We start from the raw sequence: 23,222 nt of genomic DNA, 5'->3' as shown, positions 1-23,222 counted from the left end.
GCTTGGCCAATGTGCCACGAAGTTCCTGTACTGATGTTTGGTTTTCTTTATTGTAGCCGTCTAAAAGACAAAAGCCCGGCGATGGTAGGAACTTCCAGGATGGTGAGGCGGTCTTCTTTTGCGTCCCAGGTGCATTCACATCTCAGGACGTCGGAGAGATAAGTCAAGGGGATGAAAGCGGAGTATCGAGTCGGGCCTCGCCGGGAGGGATTTTTGCGTCAGCTTTGGAGATGGGGATACCCAAGAAGGGACGCCTTAGCCCGCATAAAGTGAAAGTCTCACATTTGATGACAATGCTGAGGTGCGCAGGGCAGAGCAATCCGAGTGCATGTTGTGTCACTTGTCTGTAGTGCATGCCATGTGTTTTGGGCGTCTTGTGTCACAGGTCTTTTGCCTTAGCCCTTTGATGTGCTTGCAGTCATGCTTTCCACCCTGAGTTCTCTCTCCTTGTTGTATCCTCTCGTTTGTCATCTCCTCTGTCATGGGTGCCTGCATGGGTTTGGCCCAGAGCTGCTCTGCCCTGCTGCATACCCTGGCATATAGGTGTAATAGAACAAGGCTTGGGGACTTGAAATTTGTAATGTAGGGTGCAGTTTGTCCTGTAGTTGATATTTCTAGATTGTCACAAGATGGCTGGAGCTGTGAAGTTCTCATGCAGCCCTTTGACTTTTGTCATCACTTTCTTGCAGATGCAGACGGATTAAATCCGTGGCAGAGCGCCCCATGCCGGGTGAGGGGGTTCCCACCTGAAGGTCGGTCACTGTTTGTCTTTGCAGGGCGAACATAAATGGTGGCTGTGTTACAGGATTGTTCTTTGTCTTTGTTCTTAGGAGGTAAAGCCAGATCTCAGCAGTCAAGGTCAAGTGAATGAGGTAAGAAGTCATTGGTGGAAAGAACCACATGTTATTCCTTGGGTGCCAAGTTCTGATACAGCTCTAAGCATCCATTGTCATTTGTGTGTTTCAGGCCGTCCCACCGTCTTATGCCGTACTCCTCACCGACCGGCCGACGGACCTGTCTCGCTGCCCTCGTTAGTACTCTGTGAGTATCATGGGACTCTGTGACGAAGCCTTTACCTTTTCCATGTGAGGGTACCCTCCAGGTTGCCTTTGGCAATGGCCGAGAAGTTGCAATACGTTGGGGAGGGAGGGAGGGGGAGCGCGGGTCTGCTCAAGTTTTAGCAATGCTACATCACCTCGTCTCCACTCAACTCAGCTATACCCTACAACGATGGTGTTGGCCTTGGAGCGCGGCCAGAGCGTGCGGCCTGAGGACTCCAGCCTTTTTAGGAGACGGTGAGTGGCAGAATTGATGGGTTTTGGCTGAGGTGCCACTAAGCTCATGCACTGATGTTTGTTTGGTTTTGTTTATTGTAGCTGACTAAGAGATAACCAGCCTGGTGAAGGCACCAGCTGCCTGCATGGTGAGGCGGCCGCCTTTTGCACCCGAGGCAGATTGACATCCCCAGATATCCAAGAGGTAAGTCGAGACCTGTAACCCACAGTAGGGGTGAAAGCAGGGTGTCGAGTTGGCACTCACCGGAGATATTTTTGAGTCAGATTTGGAGGTGGGGATACCCAAGAAGGGACCCCTTAGGACCCATAAAGCTTAAGTCTTGCTTTTGATCACAGTGCCGAGGTGCGCAGGGCAGAGCAGTCCCGGTACATGTCATGTGTCTATTGTGCGTTCTTTGTCTTTTGTGCATCTCATGTCACAGGTCTTTTGCCTTAGTCCTTTGAGGTGCCAAGCATGTACCTTTTCACTTTGCGGGTATTGTCCAGGCCCCCTCCAGAGTCGGATGAAGATTTGAGGTGCGCCAGGGCAGCAGTGTAGAGGAGCCCTGGGGATTAATCTTCTGGAGGGTGATAGTCACGTTTTCTGTTTTGTCGTCTTAGGTACCATGAGCCAGTGTGGAGCCGAAGTTTGGAAACGGCCAGTAAGCGATTAGCCTTTGCAGTTACGAGGGAGGGGGGCGTTGCACAAGGGGTCATTTTTGGGACGTCTCATCGCAGTCTGAAGTTTCTTTCTGAATTTTTGCAGCCTCCAAAGCAGACTACAGGGACTGTACTGATGTCCACAGCGCCCACGTGTTCTTTTCTGTCGAGGATGGATTTTTTCCTCTCGTCTCTGAAAGCTAAGTGTTGGGACTCGTGGTTGGGAGAAGGGAAAAACCTTTGGAATCACAGGAGGCAATCTGAAGTTAGCTTAGAGGAGAGGGCTGTAGTGGGATGGGCCCCTTGGAAGTAAAGGGAGAGGGTTTCTCCTTAGCATCACCTGACCCTTTGCCGGGCAGAGCAGTTCCATACCCATGTTTTTGCAAGCTTTGTGCTTTGAGTCTTGATGTCATTGCAGATCTTTTTGCCTGAGGAGCCTGCCTTTGGGTCCGGAGCGGTTGCCCAGCAGTCATCACCTCTTTCTCTAGGCCTACTGAACTTCTTGAGCATCCTCTTAACAGCTTTGGCACTAACTTCTCGTAAGGAGTTGTTTCACTGTCACGTGCTATTGCCATAGAGCCGTCTTTCCTTTGGCATCATCACTTTCTGGCTCATCTTGCAGCAGGAATCTTGGGTCCATCAGGTGAAACTGCTGGGCAGTTTTAACTTCTCTCTGTGTTATGTAGTTTGTGTCCATCCTCTTCTGTGTCCTAGGGCTTTGTTATGTCTTGATGCTTTATCGGCATTGTTCTGGGCCGTGTTGGCAGCGGGGGGGGGGGGGGGTCTCTCCTTGTGTACTTTCCCAGATTGGGCTTATTCCAGCATCTTTACATTTTTACTTTTTGAGACCAGAGGAAGTGCAGGAGATGTTCTCATCCATCTTCCTTCTCACTTTTGGTAGTGCCTTCTGTTCACATCCTATTCCCTTAGACTTCTATATGGAGCATATTAGACCCTCCTCACGTGACCGCGGTAGTTCTGTAGGTTTTGTTGCCTTAAAGCATATCGGGCTCAAGAATTAATCTTCCAGAGAGTTATCTCAAGCCGTCGTGTCGTCTTTGCTTATATTCGGCGCACCACCTTGTCCATGTGCTCTTTGCAGTTGGAGCTGCCCTGCCCTGGCAGGGTAATGGTTAAGAAGAACAGTTATAAAACTTAAAGGTTCATATCTTTTCTATGGGGTTTTGGGTAGAAAATTTATGGGCCTAGCGTGGAGATAACTCCTAGCCTTCGGCCCCTCACTGACCGCCTCATGTTGTCTGTCAGGTCCCTGAGGTGGCTTTGGATCTCTGTGGTCACTGATGCTACCAATTTTCCCAGAATCTACCGTTTGATGTCGAGGAGCAGCAGCTGGAAGATGTGCTGAAGCATCTTCATCCGTAGAGTTTTTTGAGTAAGGGCTGCAGAACAAAGGAAGCAGGAAGCTGAAGAGTGTGTGACTGTGTGTGTCTGTGAGAGTTGTCTGTCTTTCTACTTCTGTCTGCCTGTGAGAGCATGTGTGTTGATGGGTTCTAATGTTGTATGTGAGATTTTTGCGTTTCAGGTTTTTCAACACATTTTTAAATTTTGAATTAAAAAAACCCCAGCCAGGTTTGTTCCCCCCCCCCCCCCCCCCCCCCAGGTTTTTTTTCCTTTGGTCCTGGCCGGTCTGCGAGGCGACGTTCATCGCCAAGGTTTGGGTGCGGACCGTGCCGGCGATGGGGTTTTGTGAGGCAGGATGATTTGGAGGCTCCTGGGAACCACATTCCCATAGAGCGCCGAGGGTTAGTGGAGCGGTCAAGATGAGAGCAAGGGTGGGTTTGTGTGTAAGCTAAAGGAGGTGTGGGTGGTGGATGACTGTTATGTTCTCTACATGTTGCTGTTTTGGGTTTCTTATAACAATAAAAGAAAATGTAATAAACTTTCCAGAAACAGTAGCATTGTTTTATTGCATTGATATGTATTTGGCTTGCATTGCCCTGTATTGTTCTGTATTGGTGTTTGCCACTGAATTTCCATGTATTGCTCTGTGTGTAAATTGGACTTTTGCCAGCATGTATATGGATTGTATTCGTACTTGTGTTTGTATATGTTATTTCCACATTTTGCTGAAGTGTAAATAAAAAAATTCAATGAAGAAAGAAGTTCCAAAGAACTCGCTCAGAACAGGGAAAGAAGAGAAAGCGCACAGACTTTCAATGCAGTACTCTAAAACCGGTGAGAGATTTAGTCTCTGTCGGAGCAAAAGCTCCTCTGGACTCAGGCCCAGAGGGAAGCCAAAGCACGGGGATTGAATTTAAACCTTTGGACAGGCTGAGATACATGAAGCCACACCAAAGTGAAATAGAAACATAGATTTTTAACTTCAGTAGAAATATATGCTAAGTGCCTTAAACATTAAAAAGCTGTAGCAGAGACCTTAAACACAGTTCTTGCTGCAGCAGTGTTACCTTTTCACAGAATTCTTTACTTTAGACAAAATATAGATAGAATTACACTGTTCATATTTTTTAGATAGACTGTTCACATAAACAATAAGAGCCGATAGAAACTGCATACGCAAATCTGTGTAATACCTATGTAGTACTTGTGTAAGGCTTACGACTGTTAGAATCAGGCCAGGATAGGTTAAGAGAAACTAGAATCGTGTATTAATCTTATTGGTCAGTTAACAAATATAATCCACACTTCTGTAAGAAAAAATATAGAGTGTATAGTACATTGTATAGAGTGCATCAAGTATAGTGTGTATAGTATATAAAGCATATAGAACATATAGAAGAGGCTGTTTTTGCCTGCTGTTGCTGCTTGGCTTTGTCATGTAGCCCCCTCTGAACTCTGCCTTCAAGAAAACTATGAGACTATGAAATAAAGAACTTAGCAGAACAGCAGCCTCCTCTGCTCCGTTACCCCGGTCCGAGAAGGAAGGGTACCCCGTCAAAAGCTCAACAAGTCTCGTATATCAAATCTCAAAAGTCACATGCATACTTATGGAACACTTTCTAGTTTAAAAAAATATTTCAAAAACCAACCCTGACAGTTTACCTGCACCTGGCATCAACTATCTATTATCTATGGAAAGGAAAGCCCAGTGCCTCAGCGTGTCAGGTGCAGACAATGAGCCGTCCAGGGAAGGAGCAGCAAATCCTTTCTGCACCTGCCCTCACACTTGGACCGGCAACAACCCCAGGTGTGAGCCGTGAGAATGATGAGGGGGGAGAGCAGCCCCAGGTGTGAGCTGTGACGGTGAGGAGAGGGCGGCTCCTGCCGGGGCCTGTTTTAGGAGGGGTTACCTCAGCTCACTTTTGCAGGGCTATGTTGGAGGAGAGGGGCTTACGGTGAGGTCCTGGGGGGGTCTCTCACGAAAGGACGGTGAGAGCATCTCACAGGGTCTGGGGGAGCACTCGGATGCAGTTAGATGCGGAGCATTGCCAAAGGAGGCGCCAGGCAGCTGCAGCTAAGCAGGTGAGCCGGTGCGTGGGTTTGCGGGGGGGGGGTCTTTCTATTTTTCCCTTCCGATTTCATCTTGCCAGTCCCTCCCCCCGTGCCCTCAGAAAAAATGGGGATTACGAGAACAAAAGGAGTTTAAATGGAGGGAAGAAACTCCTCCTTCATTATTGTCTGTGTTTGAACGAGGGGATCCCCCTTCCATTTAAAATGGAAGGGGAAAGCACAGATGTTACCATTTTATGGGTTTGAATTGAGGGTAACCCCTCCATTTTCATCAACCTAAGTTCTAAATTGAGGGGGAAGCCCTGCTGCCCCTGCTTTTTGAGGGTTTTAATGAAGGTAACAATCGCCCTTTCCCCATCATTTGAGAGTTGAGGAAAACTCCTCTCTTTCTGATATCTTAGACCATTAAATAGAAAGGGAGAACACATTTATTTATTTACCATTGTATTGGTTTGAATTGAGGTGAACACCCCCCGTTGCCTCAGTTTCAGGGGTTAAATTGAAAGAAACTCCGGCTTTTCCAGCATTTGAAAGGTTTGAATCGGAGCGTGCCACCGCATTTGAGGTCGCTTCCGGCCATGCCCCGGCACCGAATGTCTCGCGCGGGAGCACTCCCGGCCCCTGGGGAATTTCTGAGGAGGAGTGGGAATTTGGGGGCTGGGCCGCCGACAGGGACCAACGGAGCCGCGCCGGTCCGAGCCGCGCGGAGCCGAGGTGAGCGCCGCCGGGCCGGCAGGCGGGAGATGCGGCACGGAGCCGCGCCGCCCCCGGTCGTCCCGCCCGCTCCGTGCCGTCCGTGCGCGGGGCTCGGGCGCCGCCGGCTCCCCTTCGGTCAGGCGCCGGTGCCGGTGCCGTTCGGCAGGCGCCGGGGGCGGGCGGGGGTCTCCCGGCGCGGGACCGCCCCCGCCTGCCGGAGGAGGCGCTTTCGTGCCGCGAGACGCGCGCCGCCGGGTCCCCCTCGGCCCGGCGCCAGTGCCGCTCGGCAGGCGCCGGGGGCGGGAGGGGTCTCCCGGCGCGGGGCCGCCCCCGCCTGCCGGAGGAGCCGCTTCCGTGCCGCGAGCCGCGCTCCTCCCGGTTCCGGGAGCGCGGGGCCGTCCTCGGGCGGCGAGTGCCGCCGGTTCCGTGGGTCGCGTGGCTTTTCCGGTCCCCTCGCACCGTGGAACAGCGCCAGCCCGGAGCGAGTCCCAGCAAGGGGCGCTGTAGCACGCTTGCGGCTTGTCCGCTTCATAGTTTGCTTGCAAAAAGCCACCGAAAGGAACAATGGAAAAAAACCCAACCCCGATCTCCCAGGCTTTTTATCCAGGAGCTTAATTGGTATTGCTCTTTAACTGAGCCACGGCTTTAAATAATGAATGATTTAGCAGCCTGTGAGATAATCCTTGTCCCCTCTGTGATTGACGGAGGCAGACAAGGAGGTTTAATCAAATTAGAGAATTTATTAATTACAGCAAGCAAGGCATAAGCAAAATCAGCGCTGGGCGACAGGGGAGTCCCCGCTCCACCGACTGCCGCAGGGGTTTGCAAATTTCAGTCCTTCTTTTATGCAGGATCATTTCCTGTTAACTTATCTTTAAGGGAGTACTCTACGCATGTGTGAGCTTGTTGCTAGGGGGTCGTTTTCTGCCTTCTGGTGGTCGATGGCTGAAGGCAAGTAGTCTTCTTCAAGTGCCCTCTGGGTGACCCTTTCCATATTTGGTCAGTTAGTATCCCCCGCTTTTCTTCCTGGAGCTTAAACAATAGTACACTTACAGCACTTACAACCTTTACATATGGATTTGTTAAGACATTTCCTGTTATGTACGTTGTGGCCTGTGTCAGCTGTTTTCAATGAACAAAATACCCTTATTTATTACAATCCCCCCTTTTTCTCTTGTTCATTTTTGTTCATTGAATCTTTTTAGCTCTTGTTTAGCTAATTCTAACATTTCTTCTTCATGATTTTCTGGTATCTTCTGGTATTTAGCCCTAAGGAGCATTAAATGTGCTACTTCTAAGCGCCCTTTTACTATGGAGATCAGCTTATTGAATATACACGGCCCAAATGTGAGTCCTAGGACTAACAGAATTAGAGGCCCTGCAATGGTAGATAACAAAGTGGTTAACCAGGGTGAATGATTAAACCAGGATTCATACCAGCTCTGTTGTGCCTCTCTTTCTCTTTTCTGTTGTTCTAGCCGTTTTCTTAGTTCAGTCATGGTGTCTATCACTACCCCAGTGTGGTCTGCATAAACACAGCATTCTTCTTTGAGTGCTACACACAGTCCTCCCTGCTGAAGGAATAATAAGTCTAATCCCCTCCTATTTTGTAGGACTACTTCTGATAGAGATCTTACTGATTTTACTAGGCCATCAATTGCTTGTTCTATTCGGCTTAGATCTTCATCTACTGAGACCCTTAGTGCTCTTAATTCTTTTTGCTGGGTGACTAAGGATGCTACTCCAGTTCCTGCCCCAACTCCTCCTATAGTGAGAAGGGTTGCTATGGTTAATGCAGTAAAAGGTTCTCTTTTTACTAGGTGATGATCTGCTGTGGTGTGTTGTTGGTACATGTATTCACTAGGATGATACGTGATTCGGGGTATGATGGACACTTGAATACAATAATCGTGGGTGTAATTAAATAGTTGAATTCGATGTAGTTTAAGTTCTAGCGGGGGTCTTTGAGTTATCATGCTCTTTTTCCATAATTCTTCTCTATATTTCATTAAGGTAATAATGTAATGATTCATGTTTTGGTCTCTTAAATTTGGGTGATCTTGAGGTTCCCCCATATTATAAGGCATTCCATACAGCATCTCAAAAGGGGAGATTCCCATGTCAGATCTTGGTTGAGTCCGTATGTTTAACAAAGCTAATGGTAGACATTTCACCCACGACAACTTGGTTTCAAGCATAAGCTTTGTCAATTGCTTCTTTATTTCCCCATTCATTCTTTCTACTCGTCCTGAACTTTGGGGATGCCAGGGGGTATGATATTCCCACTTTATTCCCATAATTCCCATTACTTCTTTGATGATTTTAGATACAAAGTGGGGTCCTCGGTCGGAGTCAATAGTCTCAATTATTCCATATCTAGGGATAATATTTTCTAATAGAACTTTGACCACTGTCTGTGCTGTTGCCCTCGCTGTGGGAAATGCTTCGACAAAATGCGTTAGATGGTCTACTATAACTAATAAGTATTTACTTCTTCCTACTTTGGGCAATTCGGTGAAATCTAGTTGTACGTTAGCAAAGGGCCTGTGTGCTAGTGGTCTCCCTCCCAATGGGTGTTCTCTTAAATAAGCCTTATTCACTTTAAGGCAAGTTATGCAGCCTTTAACAATTTGTTTTGCCAAATTATATATTCCAATACACATATACTTGGTGGCAAACTGGTCTGCTAGTGCTTGTGTTCCCCAAATAGTTTGGCTATGTAACCTTGGTAAAATTTCTACTGCTATTGATTTAGGTAGTACTACTCTTCCATCTGGGAGTTTCCATTCTCCTTCTGAATTTTCTTTTAGCCCCATTTGTGATAGTTTCTCTTTTTCTTGTTCTGTAAAACTATACATTCTAGTTTTATTGAGGAATTTCTCCTTTGGTTGTTCCTTATCCTGAACTTGTTGTATAACCAAAAGTGCTGCCCTTTTTGCTTCTCGGTCTGGCCCATTATTACCTCTACTCCTAAAATCTAATCCTTTCTGGTGTCCTTTAAGATGTACTACAGCAATTCTTCTAGGCTCCCGTAAGGCCTGGAGTAGCTGTCTTATTAGCTCCTGATGGACTAAGTCTTTCCCTTGAGAGTTTATTAACCCTCGTTCTTCCCATATTTTTCCAAATGTATGTACCACTCCATATGCATATTTGGAGTCTGTATATATTGTCCCTGTTTTATTTTTCAGCAATCTCAGAGCTCGTAAGACTGCATACAATTCACAAGCTTGAGCTGACCAGGATCTACTTAGAGGTCCTGACTCTAAGACTTCTGACCCTTCCTCTTTAATGATTGCATAGCCAGATACTCTCTTTCCCTCGATTACCCGAGATGATCCGTCTACAAACAGCCTCTCCCCTTCTTCTAATTCTTCTTCTTCTAAGTCCGGTCGGATTTTGGTTTGTTCTTCTATGGTTAACATGCAATCATGGGCTAATTTTTTCTCATTTGGTTCTCCGTATAAGAACTGGGCCGGATTTTGTAGTGTAGTGACCTCTAGTGTTAGCTTTGGGGAATCTAATAAGATCCCTTCATACTTTAAAAGTCTCGAATCTGTTATCCATTTTTCAGCTTTTTGTTGCAATATTCCCCTAATATTATGTGGAGATAGTACCTTGAGTTCCCCATTAAAAGTTATTTTACGTGCTTCTTCTACCAAGAGAGCACAGGCTACCACTGCCTGTAGGCATGTAGGCCATCCCTTGCTTACTGGGTCTAATAGCTTTGACAAGTATCCTACCGGTTTCTTTCTCCCAGCCCAATACTGAGTTAATACTCCATATGCTGTCCCATTTTCAGTGTTTACAAATAGATAAAATGGTCTTTTAAAATCAGGTAAACTTAGTACTGGAGCGTTAATTAAATCCTGTTGCAGTTGTTCTAAGCTCTGCTCATCCTCTCCGCTCCATTTCAATAACCCGTCATGACTGAGCTTGTTATACAGAAATTTAACCTTGGTACTATAATTATCAATCCATTGTCTACAGTAGCCTACTAATCCTAGCAATTGCCTTACTTGTCTCTTGCTCCTTGGTGGCGGGAGTGAGAGGATTCCTTTCACTCTTTCAGGGTCTATTTTTTTCTCTCCTTTACTCAAATAATGGCCTAAATATTTTACTTCTTCTTCTACAAACTGTAATTTTGCCTTTGATACTTTTAGTCCCTTCAAGCTTAAAAAGTTTAACAGTTTAATGCTCTCCTCCTGAACTTCTTCTTCTTTTTTTCCTGCAATCAGGAGGTCATCCACATACTGAATCAAAGTAATGTTTTCTCTTGTTTGATATTCTTGGAGGATTTGTTCTAATGCTTGTCCAAATAAATTTGGTGATTCTGTGAACCCCTGTGGCAGCACGGTCCATCGCAACTGTTGTCGCCTATGAGTATCTGGGTCCTCCCATTCAAAGGCAAAATAATCTCTACTATTTTCGTCTAAGGGGCAGGCCCAAAATGCATCTTTTAGATCAATTACACTACACCAGTGATTTTCTGGCCCTAGTCTACTTAATAGGGTGTATGGGTTAGCAACCACCGGGAACCGGGCCACTGTCCTCTTATTAATTTCTCTTAAATCATGCACCGATCGATAGGATCCATCTGGTTTCTTTACTGGTAAAATGGGTGTATTAAAAGGGGACATACAGGCTTCTAGGAGTCCCTTGCTTATTAGTCTGTCTATTTCAGGCTTTAGTCCTCGTTTCCCTTCTGGGGATATGGGATACTGCTTGATCCTTATTGGAATTTCTGGATCTTTTATGGTTACGGAGAAGGGCGGAATGTTCAGTTGGCCCACACTGTCAGGCGTGTACCATACCTCAGGGTTAATTTCCTTTTCATCCTCTACTCTAAGGGGGCATAGTTTGATTCTCAATTCTTTATTAATTACCTCTAGGTTTATTCCCAATTCTACTATGAGATCTCTACCCATGAGGTTATACTCTGCTTCTGGTGCCAACAAAAGGCTTCCTATTCCTATTTTTGATTCGGTTTCTATCAGGACATCTTTAATAACAGGGACCTCAAAAGGTTCACCCTTGGCGCCCACTACAAGGGCGGTGTCTCGGGAGACTTTACATCCAGATGGTAAAACTTGGATAGTTGATCTTTCTGCTCCCGTATCTACCAGGAATTCAAATTCCTGGCACTGGGGACCGACTTTTATTTTTATCAAGGGCTCTGGATGTTTCTTGGTCCCCAGTAAGTAGAGCCCCTGACCCCTCTAATCTTCTTTAAACATCTTTTCATCTCTTATCCTCTTTCTACAATCCCTTCTGATGTGTCCCTTCTCCCCACAATAAAAACATACGACTGCTTCCCTCCTTTCCACTCTCTGATTTCCCTCTGTGTTCCTAGGGGCCTTTCTGGGTATTTGCCCCATTCGGCGGGGAGAGTCTTGTTTTCTGCTTTCCCTTACTGCTGCCACCATCATTCTGACTTGTCTCTTGTGATTCTCTTCATCCCTCCTGACATATACTTTCTGCGCTTCCCTCAACAATTCATCTAATCCTCTCTCCTGCCAATTTTCTAGTTTTTCTAGCTTCCTCCTGATGTCATCCCATGATTTGGCTACAAATTGAGTTTTCAGAAGTGCCTGACCCAACTGTGTGTCTGGGTCCAGGCCTGAATACAGCTGTAGATTCTTTCTTACCCTTTCTAGCCAATCTGTTGGAGTTTCCTCCTTTCTCTGCCTCTCATTAAAGGCCTTATTTATGTTTTGTCCTCTCGGTACTGCCTCTCGGACCCCTTGTATAACTATTGTCCTTAAGTCCTGCATATGAGTTCTGTGTGCTGGATCCTGATGATCCCAATTAGGGTTTTGTAAAGGCCATTTGATATCTGCCTGTGGGCCTTGGGCATGTTGGGCATCCCAAATTTGCATTCCCGCTCGCCTAATCACGTTCTTTTCTTCTGCAGTAAAAAGAATATTTAGAATTGACTGCAACTCATCCCAGGTCTATATATTAGGGCCTAAAAATTGATCTAGCTTCTCTGCAACTCCCAGGGGGTCTTCTAATAGGTTCCCCATTTCCTTCTTAAAGTCCCGTACATCTCCAGAGCTAAGGGGAACTGAAATAAAGCCAATTCCTGGTTGGGGTCCCCCCATAGGCACTTCTCTTAATGGATAGAGGTTATGACGTCTAGCTCTGCCCCTTGTCATTGGTCCCTCCCGTTCGGGTTCAGGATTCCCTTCCTCTTCCTCTAGGGGCTGCTCAGGGAGTGGGAGTGGGGGTGCTTGCGGGGCCTGCGGAGGTATACAGGGGGGTGGAATCAACGGGACTTCCTCTTTCTTTTTATCTTTTCTTCTTACCCCCGAGTTTTCAGATTTTTCCTTTAAAGTAAACAGGAGTACCCCGGGGGTCTCTATCCATATTTTTGCATATTCACTCTCTTCTCGACTAAAAGGAGTTTTGGAATTTACCCATAAATTCAAATCCTGTCTCACCCAGTCCTCGTAGGACCCAAATATAGGCCAAAATACATTTTGTGATATCTGCTTTCCTCCCCAGACCTCTATACAATAATAAATCATCTTGGCCTTATCTTTATTCTGTGTACTCGAATAATGCCTCCAATTATTCAATAAAAGACCTAACGGACTATCCTCAGGTACTGGGGGAAACCTCACGGAACTAGAGGGCTTGCTTTTCCCCTGTCCCATCCTCTGGAGTGCCTTCAGGCGTTCTGTGTGTGGAATCACTCGCTTCCCCTGGTTCGTGGCCCACGCCCTCGCGGGCAATGGGAACCGCACTACTGAGGGTCCACACTCGCTTGGGGAGTCCGGCTGCCGGCCCCCCTCTCACACACCGCACTCGCCACACTCCAGGATACCCGACCCCGACCGAACGGATCCCTTTTCCGCAAATACTCACGCTTCCAGCGTCTTCGTCCGGACCTCTGCGCACAAAGTTTATGGGGCCGACCGGTTCCCTTTGTTTAATGCCTTGAGTTTAGGTTCGTCGGTGGGAGCGAGGCAAAGACCGAGGATACCGAGGCCACCAGAGGTGGGGCGCCTCCCCTATCTCTGTCTCACCGTACCATTCCCATCCGAGTCACGGCACCAAATTGTGATTGACTGAGGCAGACAAGGAGGTTTAATCAAATTAGAGAAGTTATTAATTACAGCAAGCAAGGCATAAGCAAAATCAGCGCTGGGCGACAGGGGAGTCCCCGCTCCACCGACCGCCGCAGGGGTTTGCAAATTTCAGTCCTTCTTTTATGCAGGATCATTTCCTGGTAACTTATCTTCAAGGGAGTACTCTACGCATGTGTGAGCTTGTTGCTAGGGGGTCGTTTTCTGCCTTCTGGTGGTCGATAGCTGAAGGCAAGTAGTCTTCTTCAAGTGCCCTCTGGGTGACCCTTTCCATATTTGGTCAGTTAGTATCCCCCGCTTTTCTTCCTGGAGCTTAAACAATAGTACACTTACAGCACTTACAACCTTTACATATGGATTTGTTAAGACATTTCCTGTTATGTACGTTGTGGCCTGTGTCAGCTGTTTTCAATGAACAAAATACCTTTATTTATTACACCTCTATCTTGACAAGATTAAGGTGAATTTGGCTTCTTAGGTTGTGTAATTAGCATCTGCTGTCTGAACTAACATTTGCTGTCTCCAGCTAGTTAACTTGTGCTTACATGAGTTAGTTATTGACTGCCCCTTCTTCAATCCCCCCCTTTTCTTTGGGTATTTGTAATTCTTTACAAATCTTGCATGTCTTTAAAGTAAGAACCCTTCTCTATCTTAGTTCTAAGTTTATGCTTGTGCCATGGAGCATAAGCATCTCGATTCCAGGTACATAATATCATACAACAGTAACTACTAATACAAACACTAAGTAACAATGCAATAACACAAATAGCTATTACAAACAATTGTTTAAGCCGGGTAAGTTGGGTAACCATGCTGTAAGTTTGTCTCATACCTCCTCAAACCTTCAAGAACTGTAATCTAAGGTGATCTGATGCAATGTTCGCTTTGGATAAATAATTTTAACAGTTTTCTGGGTATGATTATGAGACCCTTTATCCTAGCCCACCCATCTGTGCTCATTTGTCCCTTGTCTTCTTGTATCCAATTTAAATCATCGGTGTCATATGGTGGTTTGTTTTTATTTTTTTACTTATAAGGATGCTAGAAGGAATTAGAGCTAGGGCTTGGATCTGAAGCCCACTGGCCACTGCCTTTGCTGTTTTGTCTGCCATAGCATTTCCCAGTTCAGGGATAGTGTTACCCTGGGACTGTCCCTTACAATGCATTATAGCCACTTTTGAAGGTTTTACCACTGATTCCAGTAACTGTACAATTTCAGTAGCTTGCTTGATTTCTTCTGTGAGGTTAATAAACGCCTTTCTTTCCAGATAGCCCCGTGAGCGTGTACCACCCCAAAAGTATACCTCAAATAAGTCCAAATGTTGATAGGTTTTCCTTCGGCCAATGCCAAGGCTCGAGTTAGGGCTATTATTTCAGCCTTTTGAGCTGATGTCCCCACAGGTAATGGTTTTGCCTCAATGACAGCATCTGTGGCTATAACTGCATACCCAGCGAGCCGCTTACCATTCTTGACATAACCGCTCCTATCGGTGAACCAGTTTGCCGCATTTTCTAGCGGAGAGTCCTTTAGGTCCGGGCGGCCGGAGTAAACCGAGTCCACGGTTTCGATGCGGTCATGCCGTACAGGCTCCTCAGCAGCTTTGCCCCAGGTAAGCTGCTGGGTTTAAAACGTTAGTTACTTGGATACTCACATCCTCCGATTCTGCTAGGACAGCCTGGTATTTGAGAAAGCGAGATGGGGTTAACCAGTGATTTCCTTTCTGTGTGAGCACCGCTGACACCGTGTGAGAGACAAAAACAGTTATCTACTGTCCCAGTGTGAACTCGTGGGCTTCTACGTTCAGGATCACGGCTGCCACTGCACGCAGTGCAGGCTCTCCGTGGCTGACCACGTCCAGCTGCTTGGAGAAATAAGCCACCGGCCTTTTGTAGGGTCCCAGCTTCTGTGCGAAAAGTCCCAGCGCCAGTCCTTGTCTCTCATGTCAAAACAACAGAAAAGGTTTAGTGACATCTGGTATGCCCAGTAGAGTTACAAATACATTATTAGTCTCTGGTGTCCAGCATAGGTGAGTTCCCCTAGTCTCTTTTAGGAGTTGGTATAAAGGTTTCACAACGAGTCTATAGTTGCAGATCCGTAATCTACGCCATCCTGTCATTCCCAGAAAAGTTCTCAGTTCTTTGGTTCTTCAGTTGGCCAGGGCATTTGACAAATTGCCTCCTTCCTGTTGTCTCTCAAGGCTCTCTCCCCTCCTGCCAGTTCATACCCCAGATATGTAACATTGTGGAGGACTAGCTGAGCCTTTTCAGGAGAGACTCTATGTCCACTTAGTCTCAGAAAATTTAAAAGACTTACAGTCCAGTTCTTGCAGTCTTCACAGGTCCTTGTTGCTATTAATAGATCATCGATGTACTGCAAGAGCGTACCTTCCCTTTCCCAAGCGGCGGCGTCCAGGCTTCCAGTTCCTCGGCTAATTGATCTCCAAATATCACGGGTCTATTTTTGAATCCTTGTGGCAATACAGTCCACGTAAGCTGGCTTTTTCTCCCTGTTCTGGGGTTTTCCCATTCAAAGGCAAAAATTTCCTGACTGCTTTCAGCTAATGGCAGACAAAAGAAAACATCCTTTAAATCTAAAACTGAAAACCACACTCAGTCACTTGGTAATTTTGTGAGTAAAGTGTCCTCAGGTCCTGAACTAATCAATAACTTCCATTTGGCTTTTGTACTGGTAGAATTGGGGTATTGCAGGAAGACCTACACTCTCTCAACAACTTCTGATCAATAAATTTACTAATTATTGGTTCCATTCCTACTCATGCTTCATGCCTTAGTGGATATTGTTTAACTGACACTGGTTGTACCCCTTCCAGTAGTTCAATAATCACTGGGGGAGCCCGTTTTGATCTCCCTGGAATTTCAACATCTCTTACTAATGGGATCATCTGATTTGTTATTTTACTATCTATGGGTATTTCTCTTCTTTCAGTCTTGTTTGTTTTGTTGGTTTTTTTTTGGTTTGGTTTTGTTTTTTTTCCTAGGCCTGAGTTGGGCAAAGAATGGGTTTTCCCTTTATCTAATCTTAGTGGTTTAACTTACACTTCAAAGTCCTAGTCAGGTATCTTCAGGAGGCTTCTTTGGTTGTAACTTCTTTATACAGTTTTTGTTATAATGATATTCTTACTCTGCTATATAATTCTATACATTATGAAGGATTAGTTTTTATGATACAAAACTAACACACAGAACATTTTCATACAAAATATTCTCATGCAAACATATCTTTACATCAGGGCTATGCTCTGTTTTCCAGGAGACAGATTATAGCACTCTTGTCATTTAATCTTGACACAAACTACAAACTGTGGCTTTATTTTTGGTGGGATTAAAAATGAAATGAATTCTCTTTCAAACTTAGGGGTTTTTTTTTCTTTTTACCTCATGTAGCCTTTTTTTTTTTTTTTTGGTGAATAAATTGCCTTCATCCCATTCTGCACCTACAACTGACATTGCAGAATATGCTATAAATAGGAGGGGTGAGGAAAAGTTAAAACATCCTCTTAAGACATATGGCATGAGATTGAACAGCACTTTAGTTTGAGAGCTGGTAGAAGGCTTTTCTGTATCCCTCCTGGTTTAGGAAGGGGGATTCAATCATTTCTCATGTAGCATTTGCTTGTGTTTTGTCAAGACTTTAATTCACTAATTAGAAAATCCAAAAAATTTAGCCAGATTATAATAATTTTGAAGCCTTCTGAGGCAGAACCGGGAGGGTTAGTCCATATTTGTAGGATTTCAAATATGTATAAATTCTTATACCAACTCTCAGGATAATATTGGTTGAAACAAATTATACATCCATAAGACCCGAGCCACACCATTTTTCAGTAAAAAGACAAAACAAGTTAGACAAAAATTAAACTCAAGAATATGTAGAATGCTTTAACTACTATTTGATCTGTCACTTGCAATGAAAACACAAACAAATTACAAACATTAACCAACTGACAATGCAAGCAATTATGGTGACACTTTCAATTTCATTGGTTTTCACACAGCTCCATCTCAGGTATTGGTAGATTCCTATAAAAGAAAAGTGAAAATTTGGCCCACTAGACCGATTATTAAAAAAGAAGTAAAACTTTATAGGGCTAACACAAAGTGACAGCGAAGCAACGGTTATCACATTTAGGTGTGATTTTGCTGCTTGCAGTTTCCTTGCTCTCAAACTGCTTGCTTTATCTTTGATGTCGGGACATTTGACATTCCTAGAAAAGAGAAAAGAAACAAACTTCCCCCAAAAAAATATGTCTGAGTGAAACAAGAGTTTAATTGCATTAACTTATTCAAGTGGAGTTTTAGTTTTTATTCTATGAAGTGCTTGTCGCACCACTTTTGTCGTCTCCCACAGGTTTTCGGTGGGGTTTCTTCCAATCGATTCTTCAGCGGAGGGAGCGAGACTGCTTTTAAGAGTTTTGCAAGAGTCGCAGTCTGTGAATCAGGCATTTGAGTCGCCTTTTTTTCTTTTTAAATAACCAATCACATTTTTAGTAATCAATCATCTTTTAGTAACCAATTGTTCCTTATCTCAATATTTTTTTTTTTTTACCAAGTCCACCCCAGGAGTAGAGAGGTGACTAACAAATTAACCAAGGAAGGACAGCAAAACATTCTCCCCATAGGTTTCTTTACAGCCCCCGCAGATGAGGCTGCATGACAAATACCTGGGCCTGCACAGGGACAACACCATCCCCACAAGGCAGCAGCTGCAGAATTGGCCGCAGGATTAGAATCCGCCAATTCTAGTTCTCCACAATAAACCACAGACCGGTGGCAGGGGAGGGTTCCCCACAAGATAGGAGCTCCGGATTCGCCTCAGAACCGAAACCTGCCAATTTTGGCTTTTCACAACAAAACACAAAAGGCACAGGGGCACGGGTCCCCTCCAAACAGGAGCCTTTCAGCTCTGCACAAGCACCACATAACAGGAGCCTCGCAGCTCCGCACAAAACACCAAGCAGAAAAGGGAACTAAACACCCAAACCTATTAACCACAATGTCCACAATTCTTACAACCTCTGCCATCACCTTTGCCATTGCTTTTGCCTTTTCCTCATCTCTTCTTCCATACGCTTGCTGTACTTTTCTAACCAGCTCCTCTCAAATTTCTCACTATTCTCTGCCACTCTCCCCTTTAACATTATCTGCACTTTCCTTTTCTGCCAAGTTCTTTATTCCTGCTCTTTCTAGTCTGATACCAAGCTCTCTCCTCTGGCAGCTTGGACACCACCCACTCCATCTAGTAGAAATACAATACCACTTTCTCTCACAATTAATACATGCACACAAAGACAAGCTTTAGAACCGTTTTCTCACACTTAACACGGGATTTCAAAAGGGAAATCAGATGGAGCTATATCAGAAAGGCGTTGGGGGTCTGCATGTTTTCAATTCAATAGCTAAAATCTTTCTCCTCTAAAATCCACCCCCTTTGGACAGTAAGGTTGAATTCCAAACCGACAGTTTATGTGATTTATGCTCATTCGCTCTTTGCCAAACGCTTCGCTTTCCTCCGGTCGAGCCCGTCGCCGGGGTACGGAACCGCAGATAGAGCCTCTCACTCGCTTTGTACTTTGACAGCACGTCTCATCCACTCTCACTCACACAGCAGCAGAATAGCGACAGACAAAACAAAAATAGCAGTACAATAGCACACGCCAGTGGGGTCCAGCCCCTTAAAGGTACCTTTCCCAGTGGGGTCCAACCCCTTTGAAAGTCGGGGTCCAACCCCTTAAAAGTACTTTTTTTTCTTGCCCAGGACTAATTTTGGGAGACCCAGTCTTCTTCGGGACTTTCAACCCACCCTCAGGGACTCGAACCCTGGACCTGCAGGTATTTCTGTGTTTAAAAGGAATAGCAAATACCTTAATTTGGTGCAGATGGTCCTTGTCCGCCCCCGCCGCGAGCCAAAGGACAGCCGAGCTCCCCCTGAAAATTCAGGGTCGCGACCGGGAGGTCCGCTTACCCCTGGATCCGGCAGCCGGGCAGAGAGGGTCCCATCTCGGGGCACCAGATGAATCGCGCCGCAGCCGGGCCAGGAGATTGGCTTGAAACTGGGGGTCACGAATTGGTCTGGATTTGATGATTCTGCATGAGATGTCATGGAAATGAAACTCTTGGATATTTCTGAGACGTACCTGGGGACACTCCAGGCGGTTTCATGTCTCAGCCATACCCAGAGTGACACAGGCTTCTGAGCTGCACTGAAATAACTGAATTGTAAATAAGTAAATTTACTTACCCAATTCCCTTTGGTCCCAGTGGAGACCTTCACAACAAGAGACAATTACTTGTAATTAGTTTCTTGGCTGTGCAGCTATAAAAACTCCCTGAGACTCCCTGAAACTTTGTCCTTGGAATTTAAGTCAGTCCTTCTGACTGGTGTATCCAAACTAAAACTGTTCCCAAACCCTGTTTTTGCAGACCCAGGAAACTCGGGAGATTCTGCACTTTCACTACACCACCTGGCCCGACTTTGGGGTCCCAGAGTCGCCGGCCTCGTTCCCGAATTTCCCGTTCAAGGTGCGGGAGTCGGGCTCGCCGAGCCCCGGGCACGGCCCGGTCGCGGTGCACTGCAGCGCTGGCATCGGGAGGTCGGGCACCTTCTGCCCGGTGGACACCTGTCTGCTGCTGGTAAGGGCCACCTGCAGGGCCACCTCTCCTGCACAGGCACCTTCAGGGGAGCTTTGGTGCAGCCTTAAAGGAGCTGGAGCAGGGGCTGGAGGGGTTCCCTGTGATTTCCTGTTGTTTTACTCTGCTGTTTTGGGAGTGTATTCCAAGGCAGGTCTCATTCCTAAGTGGCCATTTTGAGTTAGGGGAAGAAAAGTCTCCAGTTTTCAGAGTGATTCGCAAAGACAGGCTTTGCTTTCAGGGAAAGCAGCATTTTTGAGGCCCAGTGTTTTCCCCTGTGTGTTTTTGGAGACCCAGTAAAGAGCCGTTGATACCAATTGTATGTGAGTTCATTCGTTCTGTAATGTGGAGGGTGGTGTGAAGGCCTTACCACAAAGTGAGTCATTGTAGTGAACCTCATCAGAGCAGAAAACACGTTTCACGTTTTTATCTGCAGATGGACAAACGGAAAGACCCTTCTTCCGTGGACGTTAAGCAGGTTCTCCTGGAAATGAGGAAGTACAGGATGGGGCTCATCCAGACTGCAGATCAGCTCCGGTTCTCCTACTTAGCTGTTATTGAAGGGGCAAAATTCATCACGGGAGATGCTTCAATGCAAGTAAGTGCTCCTGGCAGCTCCCAGGGAACTGCAGCAAGTGGGTGGAAGGAACAGGATGGAAAGAAGCTTCAAACGTGGTGCTTGCTTCAGCTTCAGTACATGTTTATGTTATGGGGCTTTTAGGTACAGTGCTTTACAATCTGTCACAACCTAAAGTGCTGCGTTTTATTTATTTCCACAAGTACCTGTGATGTAGCAGGTGCCTCCTGTGCTTTCCAGCACAGTGACTGGGGTGGAGCTGCTGCATCAGCCTCCCCTGACATTTCAGACAGTACAAGTTTTCTAATATGCCTGAAGTTTAAGTGTCATGATTAAATTAATCAGGGTTTTTTATGGTAAGCAGAACTCTAGCAAAATAGATTTTATTTTGTGCTGCTTAGGTTTTTTAGAAGCAGATGGGAATTTCTTGCTTTTATGGCCAATATGTTTTGTGTAGTGGATGTAGCTTGGGCTTGGAGTTCTTGTGTTTTTCTTGCCTTTTTTTCAATTCTGCCAAGCCTCCAGATCTGTGTAATTCCCTTGCCAAACTATCCTCCTCCCCAACAGTGCAGCGCTTGTTCCCTTACACCTTTAGTTCATTGTGGAAAGCATTTATTTCAGTGAACAAATGTTGTTGTGGCAGGTGCAGCGAAAAGCAGAAGAATTCTCGGTAAGTTCATCTCGGAGACCTCAAGTGCCGGCCAAAACCTCGCCGCATTCTGCCGTGACGCCACCGAGGGAGGAAAGAGCGTGAGGTGCAAAGCCCCGAGCAGAGCGGTAGGAAACGGAAGGACCGAAGAGTCGGGCTAGGTACGGATTTAAACCGGGCCAGGTATAGGAACTGCAGAGCAGGAAGAGTCATTTAGCTGGAATTAATTTGTTTCAGGAAGCATCTCATCATATAGTCTGTAATTTAACAGTTCCCATGCCAGGAACTGTTAATCGTAGCGGAAGACAGCAAACGAAGCCTAGAGACTCGACCGGGATGCCCCAGGTCCCTGCCAGGCGCAGATTACAAAAAACCAAACCCCGAGGTTACAAAAACAGTAAAAGCTCATCATACAATACACAGGGAAAAAAAAAAAAGCCTACAAATACACCAAAAAAACAGCCTACAGAAAAATTTTGTTCTTTGTTTTGTTTGTTATTTGTCTGGTATTTTGGAACAAAATACCAGAATAACCTAGTTCAAAATCATAGAAACCCAAATTTCAAAATACCAGAAAAACAGTTTCAAACAACCACAATACCCAGTTCCAAAATATTAAAATAGCCTAGTTTCAAAATACCAGAACACCACGTTCAGAGGTAGCAAAGTAACCCAGTTTCAAATTGCCAGAACACGTTCAGAAATACCAAAGTAACCCAGTTACAAATTACCAAGTTCCAAAATACCAAAGTTACCCGGTTTCCAAATATCAGAATACCAGGTTCCAAAATACCAAACTAATTCCATTTCAAAACAACAGAATATCAAGTTCCAAAATATCAAAATGACCCCGTTTCCAAATATCAAATTGTAAAATACCGATTTTCAGATGTCTTGTACAGGCAGGATTCCCAAACCCACAAAAATGCAGTATTGTCAAAATGGGATCTGTGCTACCAAAATGGGTATTTTCTCCTCTGAAAAGCTTTCCCATAATGACCATCAATAGATGCATTTTTTTAAATTGTACAGCCAGATGTACAATAAGACTTTTACTTCAAAAAGCCAACACTCGTAGTAGTTTTCTGCTTAGATCGTGTCCGCAAGCATCGGCATTTGGGCCGGAGAGCTGCGGGTGGGATCGAGGGATAGAGTAAACCCTCTCCCTGCAGATACACGAGGAAAGACCGAGTAGCAGGGAAAGGGAGTATTTATAAACAATATCAATATTTCACCGAAATTCAGGGCGGACCGGCGACGGGGGCGCTCGGGTTCGGTCCGGGCCTGCCGGGACGGGCCATAAACGACCCGGCCAAACCCTCGACCCCCTCGAGGAACACGTCAAACACTTCAAAGGAAACGGAAGTCAGTAACAATTATGGAAGAGCCATTACCGGTAATCGCTTGCGATCGGCAGGGAATTTCCTCGGTAAGTACAAGCCTAGGACATAGGGAATTTTGGAGGCGGGATCCCAATTTTGGCCACGTGCACCCGGACGAGAAGGCCGGTCCTTTTCCACGGAAAGGAAAGCCCCACACCCCGGCATTTCGGGGGCGGACGACGGCCCACGTAGGGGAGGGAGCGACCGGCAGGACCTTTCTCCGCCTCATCCCCCCGCTCCGAGGTGCGGCAGCACCGAGCGCGACCGGCGTGGATGAGGAGGGGGCGGCTCTGCCAGAGGTCGCTTTCAGAGGGTTCCCGAGGCACACCTACACGGGGAGCTGCCGGTCGAGAGGGGCCAACGGAGGCGTCCCGAGAGACGCTTCGGGAACAACGGTCGCAGCGCTCCGCAGGAGCCGGGGAGCGGCCGGATGCACCCGGGTAAGGAGCATCGCTTCAAGAAAACACCCAGGGAAAAGCTCTCGTGCCAAGGGGCAGCACCTGAGCGGGCAGGGCAGTATGTGAGGTCCCTTTCATCTCCCCCTTTTCCATCATTGTAAGGTTTAAATTGAGGGGGAAGCCCAGTTCTCCCTCCTTTCTAAGGGTTTGAATTGAGGAAAAATCCCCCTTTTTCCAGCACCAGAGAGTTTTAAAGTGAGGAAAACCCCTCTTTTCCCAATAGGTTAGGGGATTAAATTGAAGGGGAGAAGCCATTAATTTGCCATTGTATCGGTTCAAGTGGAGGCAACTCCCGCCCGTTCCCTCATTTTAAAGACTTCAGTCAAAGAAAGCTCTCCCTTTTTGAGCATTTTAAGGA

At 46.0% G+C, this 23,222-nt stretch overlaps 2 long non-coding RNA genes across 8 annotated transcripts; both read left to right on the top strand.

Annotated features, from left to right (window-relative positions):
* The first annotated feature begins 697 nt into the window (after positions 1-697).
* LOC138107476 (uncharacterized) lies at positions 698-3,493 on the top strand. Of its 7 annotated transcripts, none has more exons than XR_011149534.1 (9): positions 698-752; positions 831-872; positions 967-1,041; positions 1,216-1,295; positions 1,377-1,479; positions 1,896-1,936; positions 2,041-2,577; positions 2,836-3,095; positions 3,201-3,493. It is a non-coding gene; the product is annotated as an uncharacterized lncRNA (long non-coding RNA). The 7 variants fall into 7 exon arrangements; XR_011149529.1 differs by adding an exon at positions 1,718-1,811 and having other exon boundaries at positions 2,041-3,095; XR_011149532.1 differs by adding an exon at positions 1,718-1,811 and having other exon boundaries at positions 2,020-3,095.
* Positions 3,494-5,185: 1,692 nt separating this feature from the next.
* Positions 5,186-22,053, top strand: LOC138107475 (uncharacterized). The gene is made up of 5 exons (XR_011149527.1): positions 5,186-5,378; positions 18,927-19,000; positions 19,592-19,801; positions 20,235-20,396; positions 21,019-22,053. It is a non-coding gene; the product is annotated as an uncharacterized lncRNA (long non-coding RNA).
* Positions 22,054-23,222: the final 1,169 nt, after the last annotated feature.

Source organism: Aphelocoma coerulescens, chromosome 3 (genome assembly GCF_041296385.1).
Source record: "Aphelocoma coerulescens isolate FSJ_1873_10779 chromosome 3, UR_Acoe_1.0, whole genome shotgun sequence".
NCBI lineage: Eukaryota > Metazoa > Chordata > Aves > Passeriformes > Corvidae > Aphelocoma > Aphelocoma coerulescens.
This window is presented reverse-complemented; position numbering and strand designations above follow the sequence as displayed.